Genomic DNA, 11,707 nt, shown 5'->3' on the forward strand with positions numbered 1-11,707 from the left:
CATTGGAAGGTGAACCAATGGCAAAGGAAGACCTTTCTCTCTGTCTCTCTCTCTCACTGTCCACCCTGCCTGTCAAAAAAAAAAAAAAAAAAATCTCATTCCAAGGAAAAAGACTTAAGAGCCTGGGAGAATGCTGATATAAGTACCGGAGACCAGAGGCCAGAGAACCTGAAGTTCTGACATCCAAAAACAGTAGAAGAAGGTGTCCTCTCTCTTGTAAATAGAGATCAAGAATTCATCCTTTCTCAGATATTTTGTTATAACAGTGCATTCAGCTAAAAGGATGGTACCTGCCAACATTACAAGCAGATCTTCTCCACTCAGTCCACCTACTAAAATGCTCTTCTCTGGAAATAAACTCATTGACCAGCCAGCATGGTGTCATTGTAGGTTAAGCCATGGCCTGTGATGTCAGCATCCCAACCGAGTGCCAATTTGAGTTTAACTGCTTCTAATTCAGCTCTATGAGAATGAACCTGGGAAAGCACCTTGGGAACCTGCCACCCACACAGTAAACCCAGAGGGAGTTCCAGGCTCCCGGCTTCAGCCTGGCCCAGCACCAGCTGTTGTGGCCATTTGGGGAGTGAACCAGCAGGTAGAAGATCTCTCTCTCTCTCTCTCTCTGTAACTATAAAATAAATTTTTAAATAAATAAACTCACAGACACACCTGGGACAGCTCACACATTCTAATAAAAAAAAAAAAAAAAAACTGGGTTTCCCTTTCAGCAAAAGAGGATGGGTTCAGCTTCCTACTGAAGCACTGAGAATTAATAATGCCTACACTCCTATTTGAGTTTTCCTTATTCCATCAAGTTGACGCTCAAAATCAACCATCACTGCTCTATCTCCACACCTACCTCCTTAAACCACAATGAATCTCCAAATAAAGACAATAACAAGGTAACAGTTCCTCTGAGCAAGATAAAACCATCCTGGGTACAACTGAAAACATACATTAATCCTTTTCCCAGAAGAGGAGGCAAAGTGCTCAACTGATATTTACTCCACTTCTCAAATAATATAATTTAAATATAAAATCAATGATATTTAAACTGAACTACAAACTGTATTTGTTGGAGGACTGACAGGTAACAAAAGCAATAAAAGTTATTTCCAGGTGGTATTAAGGATCGTGATGCCTTTTTATCATAAAATGCCACTTCTGCTGGTGATGTGGTGTAGTGGGTAAAGCCGACACCTGCTGTGCCAGTATCCCATTTGGGTACCCATTCCAGTCCCAGCTGCCCCACTTCTGATCCAGCTCCTTACTAATGCACTTAGGAAAACAGTGGCAGACAGTCCAAACTTGTTGGGCCCCTGCATCCACATGGGAGACCCAGAAGAAGCTCCTGGCTCCTGGCTTCAGATCAGCTTGGCTCTAGCCTTGCAGCCATTTAGGGAGTGAACCAGTGGGTGGAAGACCTCTATCTCTCACTGCCTCTGCCCCTCTGTAACTCTGCCTTTCAAATAAATAAATAAATCTTTTAAAAAACGCGACTTTTTAATATAAAACAAAATGTTACTTTAAAGCTTAAGAGCTGGAAGAAAACTGAACAAATACAATATAGGCTTTGGCATATAAATAAAATGGTCCCTAAAGAACATAAATGACATGTATAACATACAATTTAAAAGTTAATTGTAATTGGAATCCGTATTTTTCTTCTTGTATTTGTTTTTATTGACTAGCTTAAAACACATAAAAGACAAATCTCAAGCCTCTTTTCATAGAATATCTGCACTGACTAAATATTGTAAGAGCCATTTGTTAGATTTTATGTTTTAGGCAAATTTTTCAGTTTACAGAAAAATTAAGAAGGCACAGGATGGCGCTGAGGCTCACTAGGCTAATCCTCCTCCTTGCGGCACCGGCACCCTGGATTCTAGTCCTGGTTGGGGCTCTGATTCTGTCCGGTTGCTCCTCTTCCAGTCCAGCTCTCTGCTGTGGCCCGGGAAGGCAGTGGAGGATGGCCAAGTGCTTGGGCCCTGCACCCACATGGGAGACCAGGAGAAGCACCTGGCTCCTGGCTTCGGATTGGCACAGTGCACCCGCTGTAGCGGCCATTTGAGGGGTGAACCAACAGAAAAGGAAGACCTTTCTCTCTGTCTGTCTCTCTCTCTCTGTCTAACTCCGCCTGTCAAAAAAAAAAAAAAAAAAGGCGGCGGTGGCACAGACATTTCCAGTATATCCCCAGCACCCTACACAAATAAACTCTCCTTTGGCAACATCTAAGGCCAGAGCAATATATTTGCTACAACTGATGAACATTCACTGACACATAGTAATCACTTAAAGTTCATAGTTAATTTTAAATTATAAATATAAAATATTAGAATTCATCCTTGGAACTGTATAATCCATAAATTTGGACAAGTGTATAATGATATGTTTCCATGATGACAAAATCCTATCTGCTCCACCTGTTCTCCTCACCCCCAAGTCCATGACAAACACTGACATTTTCACTGTCTCCATAATTTTGCCTTTCCAGAATGTCATAATTGAAATTTACAGAATGTAGCCTTTTCATACTTGCTCTTTCACGTAATAATATTGACTTATCTTTCATGTCTTTTCAAGATTTGAGAGTTCATTTCTTTTTAGTCCTGATTATTATTAAAGTTTCGTTTTGTGTCACAGTTTATCTATCCACTCACCTACTGAAGAACATCTTCGTTGCTTCCAAGTTTTGACAATTAAGAATAAATCTTTTACAAACATCATTGAACAGATTTTTGTAAGGACATAGTTTCTAATTCTTTGGGCAAATACCAAAGAGGGTAACTACTGGATCATTCGGTAAAGGTAGGTTACAACTAAGAGGTTACACCACTCTCCATTCCTAGGAGCATGGAATGAGAGTGAGTTCTTGCCGCACCACACCCTTATCAGCATTGGATGTTGGCCATTCTAATGGGTCCATTGTGGAATCTCATCATTGTTTTAATTTGCATTTCCCTAAGGACATATGATGTGGAGCAACTTTTCATATGCAGATTTGCCATGTGTATAACTTTTTGGATGAAGTGTCTGTTAAGGATTCTGGCACATTTTTAATCAAGTTGTTTTCTTCTTGTTAGTTCATTGTGTATTCTGGAAAATGGTCCCTTATCAGACATGTCCTTCAGAGACTTTTTTTTCTCAGTCTATTGCTTGTTTTATTCCCTTAACTTTGCCTTTTGAAAAGCAGAGTTTTTAATCTTAATGAAGTTCAGCTTATTGAAATTTTTCAGGGATTATGCCTTCAGTATTTTATCTGAAAATCATTACCATGATCAACATCACTTTGAGTTGATTTTTGTATAAAGTGTAAAGTCTATGTTTTCTTGTTGCCTTCCTTCCTTTCTTTTTCTTCCTTCCTTCCTTTCCTCCCTCCCTGACACCCTGATTTTCAAATAAATAAATAAGTCCTTTTTTTAAAGGTACCCGAAAGTCAAACAAATATTTTTCATCCATAACACAACACTACAAACTAACATTAAAAATGACCACATTGCGATGTTTGAAAGCTACTGAAAAGTAAATAAATATTGCAGAAAGATTAGGCATTTGATGGAATGGTCAAAATGAAAAGAACAAACTTGAAACCAAATTAAATTATTTACAATTAGGGATGGGGAGGAATTGTTCTAGTCTAGAAACTTGATAAGTCTAGCAACTTGATAAGTCTAGCGCCAGTTGTCTTTACAGAAATGTATATATCAAGTTATCTTTATCATATACTTTTTTTTTTTTTTGACAGGCAGAGTGGACAGTGAGAGAGAGACAGAGAGAAAGGTCTTCCTTTGCCATTGGTTCACCCTCCAATGGCCGCCGCGGCCAGCGCACTGCGCTGATCCGATGGCAGCAGCCAGGTACTTCTCCTGGTCTCCCATGGGGTGCAGGGCCCAAGCACTTGGGCCATCCTCCACTGCACTCCCTGGCCACAGCAGAGAGCTGGCCTGGAAGAGGGGCAACCGGGACAGAATCCGGTGCCCCGACTGGGACTAGAACCCGGTGTGCCGGCGCCGCAAGGCGGAGGATTAGCCTAGTGAGCCGCGGCACCGGCCCTATCATATACTTTCGAACAACTTTTTGAATCACTTTGAACATATCTACTAATATCTTTTCTTATTATGTGCTTATCATATAACTATAATACTTGTCTTCCCTGTATATTATTCCATAAGAAAAAGAACCTAGGCAGTTTCCTTAAATATTTCTCATTCCAAATTTATTAGCTGGCACCCTGATGTATAAAGAAGATTTTTGTGAATGAGTTTATATTGTATCACCCATTCCTGAGAGAGAGACTGACATTCTCTCTATTACAATGGAAATATACTCTGCCTGCTACCCTCAATTACCTTGAAATACAATAATGCTACTTCTAGGAAGCCAGTCAGGCATCCTCTGTAGAAAAGGGCATATAAATGTATTCACTTTTCTATTTTCATTAAGAATTACCACCAATGAGTTTTGCTGTCTGCCTGATGCAGCAGACAAGTATTAACCCAATGGCGTGGCTCTGATCTTCTCTGACCTTATTCTTTCCTCACTGTTATGAGTGGCACTACCTTTTACAACACAGAGACTTAAGGTCATGACTGAAACTAGATTGCGGTTGAATCGCCCATCCTTCTATATTCACACTGAAAATTTGTTGCAGATTTGAGTTCAATCACTGAGACCAAATAGAATCTTCACCTTCAGTGTGCAAACTCTCTTAATAACTTTGTAGTTTTAAAAAAATAAATAGAAGGAAGGAGGTTTGAAGGAGAACCCCGTACATATGCAGATAAGCAAATCTCTTATCTTCTCCTTAGCAGTTTTCTCAACTCTAAATGAAGGGGATCCATCATTTTTAAATGCTCCCTGAAATCCTAACAATCCCAGAATCTATAATTGATTTCCTCTTGGGAGAGAAAAGCACTATATTCAAGTGTGTATCATCTGAGATACATATTATTTCTTATCAACATGATTTATCACCGAGGCTGTATTTTTAAAGCCTTAAAATCCAGGGCATTTCACAGTGTTTCATTCTCTAATGACTCATGCCTCACATCCTTGAACAATATATATGCCTTAGAAATACCTTTTGACAGATTTACCTACCACAACCTGTGTGCCTTGTTGTTTCAATCACAACATAACCAATATAAAACCCAAACAAATAAACAAAATTTCTAAAACAACCAGGGAACTGTGAACACTGGATCTTTGACTATGCTAAAGAGTAACTGCAAATTTTATGGGGTGAGAGCCAACATGGTGTGATGATAGTTTTATATTTTCAACACAATTCCAAAATTCTGTTGAAAATTTTACAAGTAAAGACGTGTGAAATCTCGAATTTGCTTTTAAAAGATATCTGCAAAAAGGGATAAATTTGTTCAAATTTACACATGAACTGGTAATTGAACTGTGGATTCATACAGGAATAACCATATATTCTATTTTTGTTTATCTTCAAATTTGCCACAATAAGATTTATTTAGAAAAATTAAAATGTGACTGAGAAGACTTCACAGCCCTTTGGATACTTAATATATAATGATTTCACTTAACAGAAGAATTTGCCAATGAGAAAGAAGAAAATGAGAAGTGGGGGGAGGAAGAGAACTAAAAGTACAAGAGGAAGAGAAGCCTGAAAACTGAAGGAATGTTAAATAATGAGTAAAGGACCATAATCTGGCCAATGCAGTGGTGTGATCGATAAGGCCACCACCTGCAGTGCCAGTATCCCATGTGGGTGCCAGTTTCAGTCTCCCAATCCAGCTCCCTGCTAATGTGCCTGGAAAAGCAGCAGTAGATGGCCCCACTGCTCTGGCCTCTGTATCCACGTGGGAGACCTGGAAGAAACTCCTGCCTCCTGACTTTAGACTCACCAATCCAAAGGTTGGAGCCATTTGGGGATTGAATCAGTGGAATGAAGATCTTTTTTCTCCCTCTCCCTCTCCCTTCCCCTTCCCCTGCCCCTCTCCTTCCCCTTCTCCCTCTCCCTCCCATTCCTCTGCCCCTCTCCCTCCCCCTTCCTCCCCTTCACCTCCCCCTCCCTTCCCTTCACCTCCCCCTCCCTTCCCCCTCTGCATCTCTACCTTTCAAATAAATAAATAAATCTTTAAAAAAAAAAAAAGAAAAAAAACATAGGCTTTGATACCACCTAAGGGCAAAACTCTGGTGGTATTGTATGGATGCATAAATGACATAAAGCAATCTGTTTTTAGTATTCCTCATCAACTCATAATATTTTCCAGAATAACATTACATTCAAGGAGGTTCAGGACATGCCACCCCAAAACACGGTACCTTGAAAGTCAAAGTCTGAGACAACTGAAAAAAAGCTAGAAGAATTTTCACCACGTCAGTGTCCCAGGTCTCGCTCTGTATTGCCTGGTCAAAAGTGGAAGGTAAAAATTTCCCCTTTTCTCTTCATTTCCAAAGTAACATTAGCAGGAGAAAAATATTTAGAAAAATAGCTCTTTGAATTGTGATGCTTGTAAACTTGATTTTGGATTACCCACTGATTACTGATCCTTTTGAACTCAGAGATTATCTCATTTAGTGCCCTGAGAGCTTGTCTTGGCCTTCAATCTTTCTGGGCACACAGGTTGTTAAATCTGTATCTGTACACAGCTAACCACTAGGTTGTCCAGGAATAAGGCCAGACAGAAATGTAACTTGCACCCTATTTGCAGTACTAATATGCTACCAGCCTTTGATGGCTCTGAGGGCATGGAGGTTCAGAGGTTGTATCTTAGTCTTTCCTTTGGCAGTATCTCTGGACCTTAAGAGGTCTGCACCTTTCAGAGCTTCCCTTGTGATACTTTCTGTGTCCATGTAAGGCTTACTAATTTTTGTTTTCATATACTTTAGGTTAAAAAAGGAGTTTGTTCTGCCAGGAAACTTAAATTTTTAGTTACAACTGAAACTTTATCATAAATGTAATATTAAATGCTTAAGGAGACAGATATGTTTACCCTGACTGGACATTACACAGTATATACATGGAAAAAAAATATCACACGGTAACCTCGTAAATATGTGTAAGTTTTAAATGTCAGCAGTTTAAAAAATTTTAAAGTACTAGAAAGGATATTTTTAAGAACTCTGAAGTCTAAAATTATAATTGGAAGTTGATATGCAGAGTCTAACAGGAATTCCTGTTTTCTTAAATTATGTCTTTTCTTTCTACTTGACCCTCCTCCCATGGGAACTTTCCAGTCAACTGAAAATCCATTCTCCACCACCCACTGACTATATCTCTGCCAACTCCATCCACCGCCTTCTTGCTGGCATGATTTTGCTGGAGATAGTTTGGAACTTCATTGGTCCCTTCAAGAAATTAAATTTGCTCCTGTATCCATTCCCTGGAATCCTTTCCTGTGTTCCCCTTCAAAGCCCTACCATTTCCTTCCTTTTTTCTACCCTTGTTAGACCTCTTTCAACTCCAGTCCTCAATCAGTTGAACTCTAGACCCCTGGTTCTCCAGAGTCAGGGTTCCCAAGAAGCAATTGTCTTAATGTAGAAGAAAATAAAGATTAATTAGATACACTAAATATTGTTTCTGCTCAGATGTGTTCTGGAGAGATTCTGACAGCTACTGGATCTCTCCACAGTCACTCTTCTAGATGTAGTCCACAGTTTCCTTCAAATTATGTAACAGGGTAACATAAAACCTCAAAAGCCTTCTTCACAAATAGTAGCAAAAAGTATTTGCCCTCATACTGAATAAGTACCCCCAACTTGACCCAGTCAATAGAAACACAATTCAAATAAAAATATAAAATAACTATAAAGCATGTGAGTTTGTATTATTACTTTACTGACTGATGGTTAAAATTTTATAATATATGCTATAAGATCTCTATTTGCATGTGTCTGTATTATATACATGCCTACATACTTATGTATTTATGTGTGTATGAAATTTTTATACTTCTGGGAGATGGTACCAAATTAATTTTTAGTATCTCTTAAAGGACTTCTATTCAAATTCATACAGAGATAAATGAGCAGTTACATAAATTATTACTAAATCTCCCAGAAATGCATAAACTAAATGATTTTTTAGACATGTGACCTATCATGTTCAATAACCAAGGCTAGTTTGGGGATTCTTGGTAAGTCAAAACAGGCATGTCCTCAGAACTGGAAGCATTAAATATAAGGTAGACATACAATTTTTTCTGCTTAGATTTACTAGCTATACAAGCATGTGACCTCTATTAGATGTGTGGTATTACAAAACATAAATTTAACCTAAGAACCAAGTGTACAATAAAAATGGATTGTTTTCTGCTTCTATGAGTTTTACTCTTTTTTTATTTGAAAGGCAGAGAAAAACAGACGAGACAGACTGGCAGAGAGAGTTCACTCTCCAAATGCCTGTAATAACCAGGACTAGGCCAGGAAGAAAGCTAGGAGCTGGGAACTCAATCCAGATACCATACCTGGGTATCAGGTAACAAACTCTGTAAGCCTTCACCTGCCCAGGGTGCACATTAAAGGAAGCTGGAATCAGGAGCAGAGCTGGGACTGGAACCTAGCCACTCAAATTTACGATTGAGGTATTACAACCAGTGTCTTAACCACTAAACCAAACACTCAGTTGGTGTTACACAGTTTTAGATTCTACTGTAAGTGAAATCATGCAGTCTGTTTTCTCTGGCTTATTTCACTTAGATGAAATCCTCCAGTTTCACTCACATTGTTGATGATAGAATTTACTTCTTTATTTTAAGGATAAAATTTATGTCACACTTTATCCATTCAGCAGAAATTAGGCATCTTCCATATCTTCCTAGCTATTATGAATAATGTTGAAATGAACATGGGAGTGCAGTTATTGCTTTGAGATCCTGATTTTACTATCCAGAAGTGAAACTGCTAGGTCACATGATAGTTTAACTTTCAATTTTCTGAGGAACTTACCTATTATTGCCAACAGTGGTTGTATTAATTTATGTTCCCAAAATCAGTGTACAGGGTTCCCTTCTATTTACACCCATACGACAGACTGGATGGATATATAGATAATTTTCATTGACTTATTTCATTTACTCATTTTATCTGAAATGTAGAAAGAGAGACACAAAGACAGATCTAGCTAGTGGTTGACTCCGCAAATTCCTACAACAGCCACAGGTAGACCAGAAAGAGATGAGGAGCCTGGAACTGAATCCAGCTCTCTCATGTGCCTGGTGAGGACCAAAGTATTTAGGCCACAATCTGTTGTCTTCCAAGGTGTACATTAACATGAAGCTAGAGTTGGAAACAGAGCCAGGTCTCAAACCCAGACGCTCTAATATGGGATGTTGGGGGGGTGGGGGGTCCCAGCAGCACATTAATCATAGAACCAGATGATTATACAAGCTTCATGTATTTCATATGTACAGATTTAGGAACATAGTGACTCTTCCCTTCCTACCCTCCCTCCCGCCCACGCTCTGACCCTTCCTCTTCCTCCCTCTCACATTCCCACTTCTAATTTCCATGAAGATCTATTTTCAGTTTACTTAAACAGCAAATACTTTTAATATTAACCTCATCAGATATATGATGTAAAATCATTCTCTCATTTCATAGATTGCCTTTACACTTGCTGACTGTTTCCTTCAATATGCAGAAACCTTTAGATCAACTTAATCCCATTTGTCAATTCTTGTTTTTTATTGTCTGTGCTTTTGGTGTCATATACAAAAATCATTGCCCAAATCAATGTGAAGGTGAATTTTCCATAGGTTCCTGTAATTTCATAAATTCAGGTTTAGTTTGGAACTGACTTTTGTATGTTCCATAAGATCAGTATCAAACCTTTTTTTCTGCATATGAATAGCCAGTGTTCCCAGTGGTATATATCAAAAACTGTCCTTTAGCTGGCACTGCAGCTCACTTGGCTAATCCTCCGCCTGCAGCTCCGGAACCCCGGGGTTCTAGTCCTGGTTGGGATACCGGATTTTGTCCCGGTTGCTCCTTTTCCAGTCCAGCTCTCTGCTGTGGCCTGGGAAGGCAGTGGAGGATGGCCCAAGTGCTTGGGCCCTGCACCCCATGGAAGACCAGGAGGAAGCACCTGGTTCCTGGCTTCGGATTGGCACAGCGCCGGCCGTAGTGGCCATTTCAGGGGTGACTAAAGGAAAAAGGAAAACCTTTCTCTCTGTCTCTCTCTCTCACTGTCTAACTCTGCCTGTCAAAAAAACAAAAAACAAAACAAAAAAAAAAAAAAAACAAAACAAAAAAAAACAAACCTGTCCTTCCCCCATTCTGTGCCCATGCACTCTTGTGGAAATCAGTTGACTCACTGATCTCACAGAAGCAGAGACTCCAGTGGTTTTTACCAGCTACTGGGAGGAGGATGAAATGGAGAGCTGTTAGTAAATGGGTATATTAGTCTGCTTTTCATTACTATAATGAAATATCTAACACAAGACACTTATTTCATCATAGTTCTGAAATTTCACAGTTCAACACTGTGCAAGCTCCAACGTCTGGCGTCTAACAATGCTGTTATCTGAGAATCCCAAGGCAGCACATGACATGAGGGAGGATGTTTATCTAGTGTTTGTCTACGTCTTTACTTATAAATCCTCCACAATATGATCATGGGAGTTCCACTTTAACTTGTCTAATCTAACCACTTCCCAAAGTCTGATCTCTAAACACTATAATAAGATTAAGTTTCCACTCTCTTAGCACCATTAACATAGACTATGAGGTACAAGCCTTTAACACATAAGTCGGGTGACATCCAAACTAATATCTAAACCATAGCAAGGGGTTCAGCGTTTCAGTTATGCAAGATGAATACATTGTGGGGACCTAATATAAAACAATGTGACTATAACTAACCACACTGTATAACATACAAAAAGGTAATAGTAAGATGGAGAAGAGAATGGAAGGCAGGAAGGAGAAGAGTTAGGGGGAGTTTGGAAGGGGAGTGGAGGAGAGGGAGAGGAAAAAAAGGAAGGATGGGAGGAAGGAAGGGAGGGATGGAGGGGGGAGGACAAAGAACTCTCTTAGGTAATGGATATATTAATTATCTTGACTTGGTGACTATTTTGCAATATGTGCTTGTGTGTGAGTGTATGTACATAAAAAACTATCAAATTGTACACTTTAAATATATATATAAAACTTTAATTCTTAAATTAACCCTGATAAAACATGAAAAAAATCCCTTTATGGATTGTGTTTAATTGTCACATTGAAACATAATTATCTAAAAACAAAACAGAAGCAGTTAAAGTAAAAGCAGCCTTAGAACTGGCAGTCCCGTGAAAGATGTCAAGGATTTAGAACTGGAAGAGCATGGAGAGTAGGGTGTCAGATTCACATTAGCTTTCGTGGATAACTGGGAAAAAGCTATGCAATGCCAGAAATTCCCATATCTCTATACAACAGATGCTTTTTTTCCTTCAAATTCCACAGAGGATCTTTCTGAGTGATAGTGAAGATCAGAATTATAGACTTATGAAAATGTGAAAATGTTCCCTCCACTATAATTTTCCACTTCTTCTGTCATGAGGTATTCTAATCCTACATAATCTACATGAGTTTCAAAAAATGTCACTGGCTTTTTTGAGGCCAAAGTAAAAGAATGATATTTGTCTGAACTATCTGTGATAATGAATAATGAAGAAAATAAGCCTAAAGGGGTAGAAGTGAAACATCTGGAAGAAAAATATCATGTCCTATATCCAGAGAATGAGTCAGAAAAAGA

This window comes from Oryctolagus cuniculus, chromosome 6, assembly GCF_964237555.1.
Source record: "Oryctolagus cuniculus chromosome 6, mOryCun1.1, whole genome shotgun sequence".
Lineage (NCBI taxonomy): Eukaryota > Metazoa > Chordata > Mammalia > Lagomorpha > Leporidae > Oryctolagus > Oryctolagus cuniculus.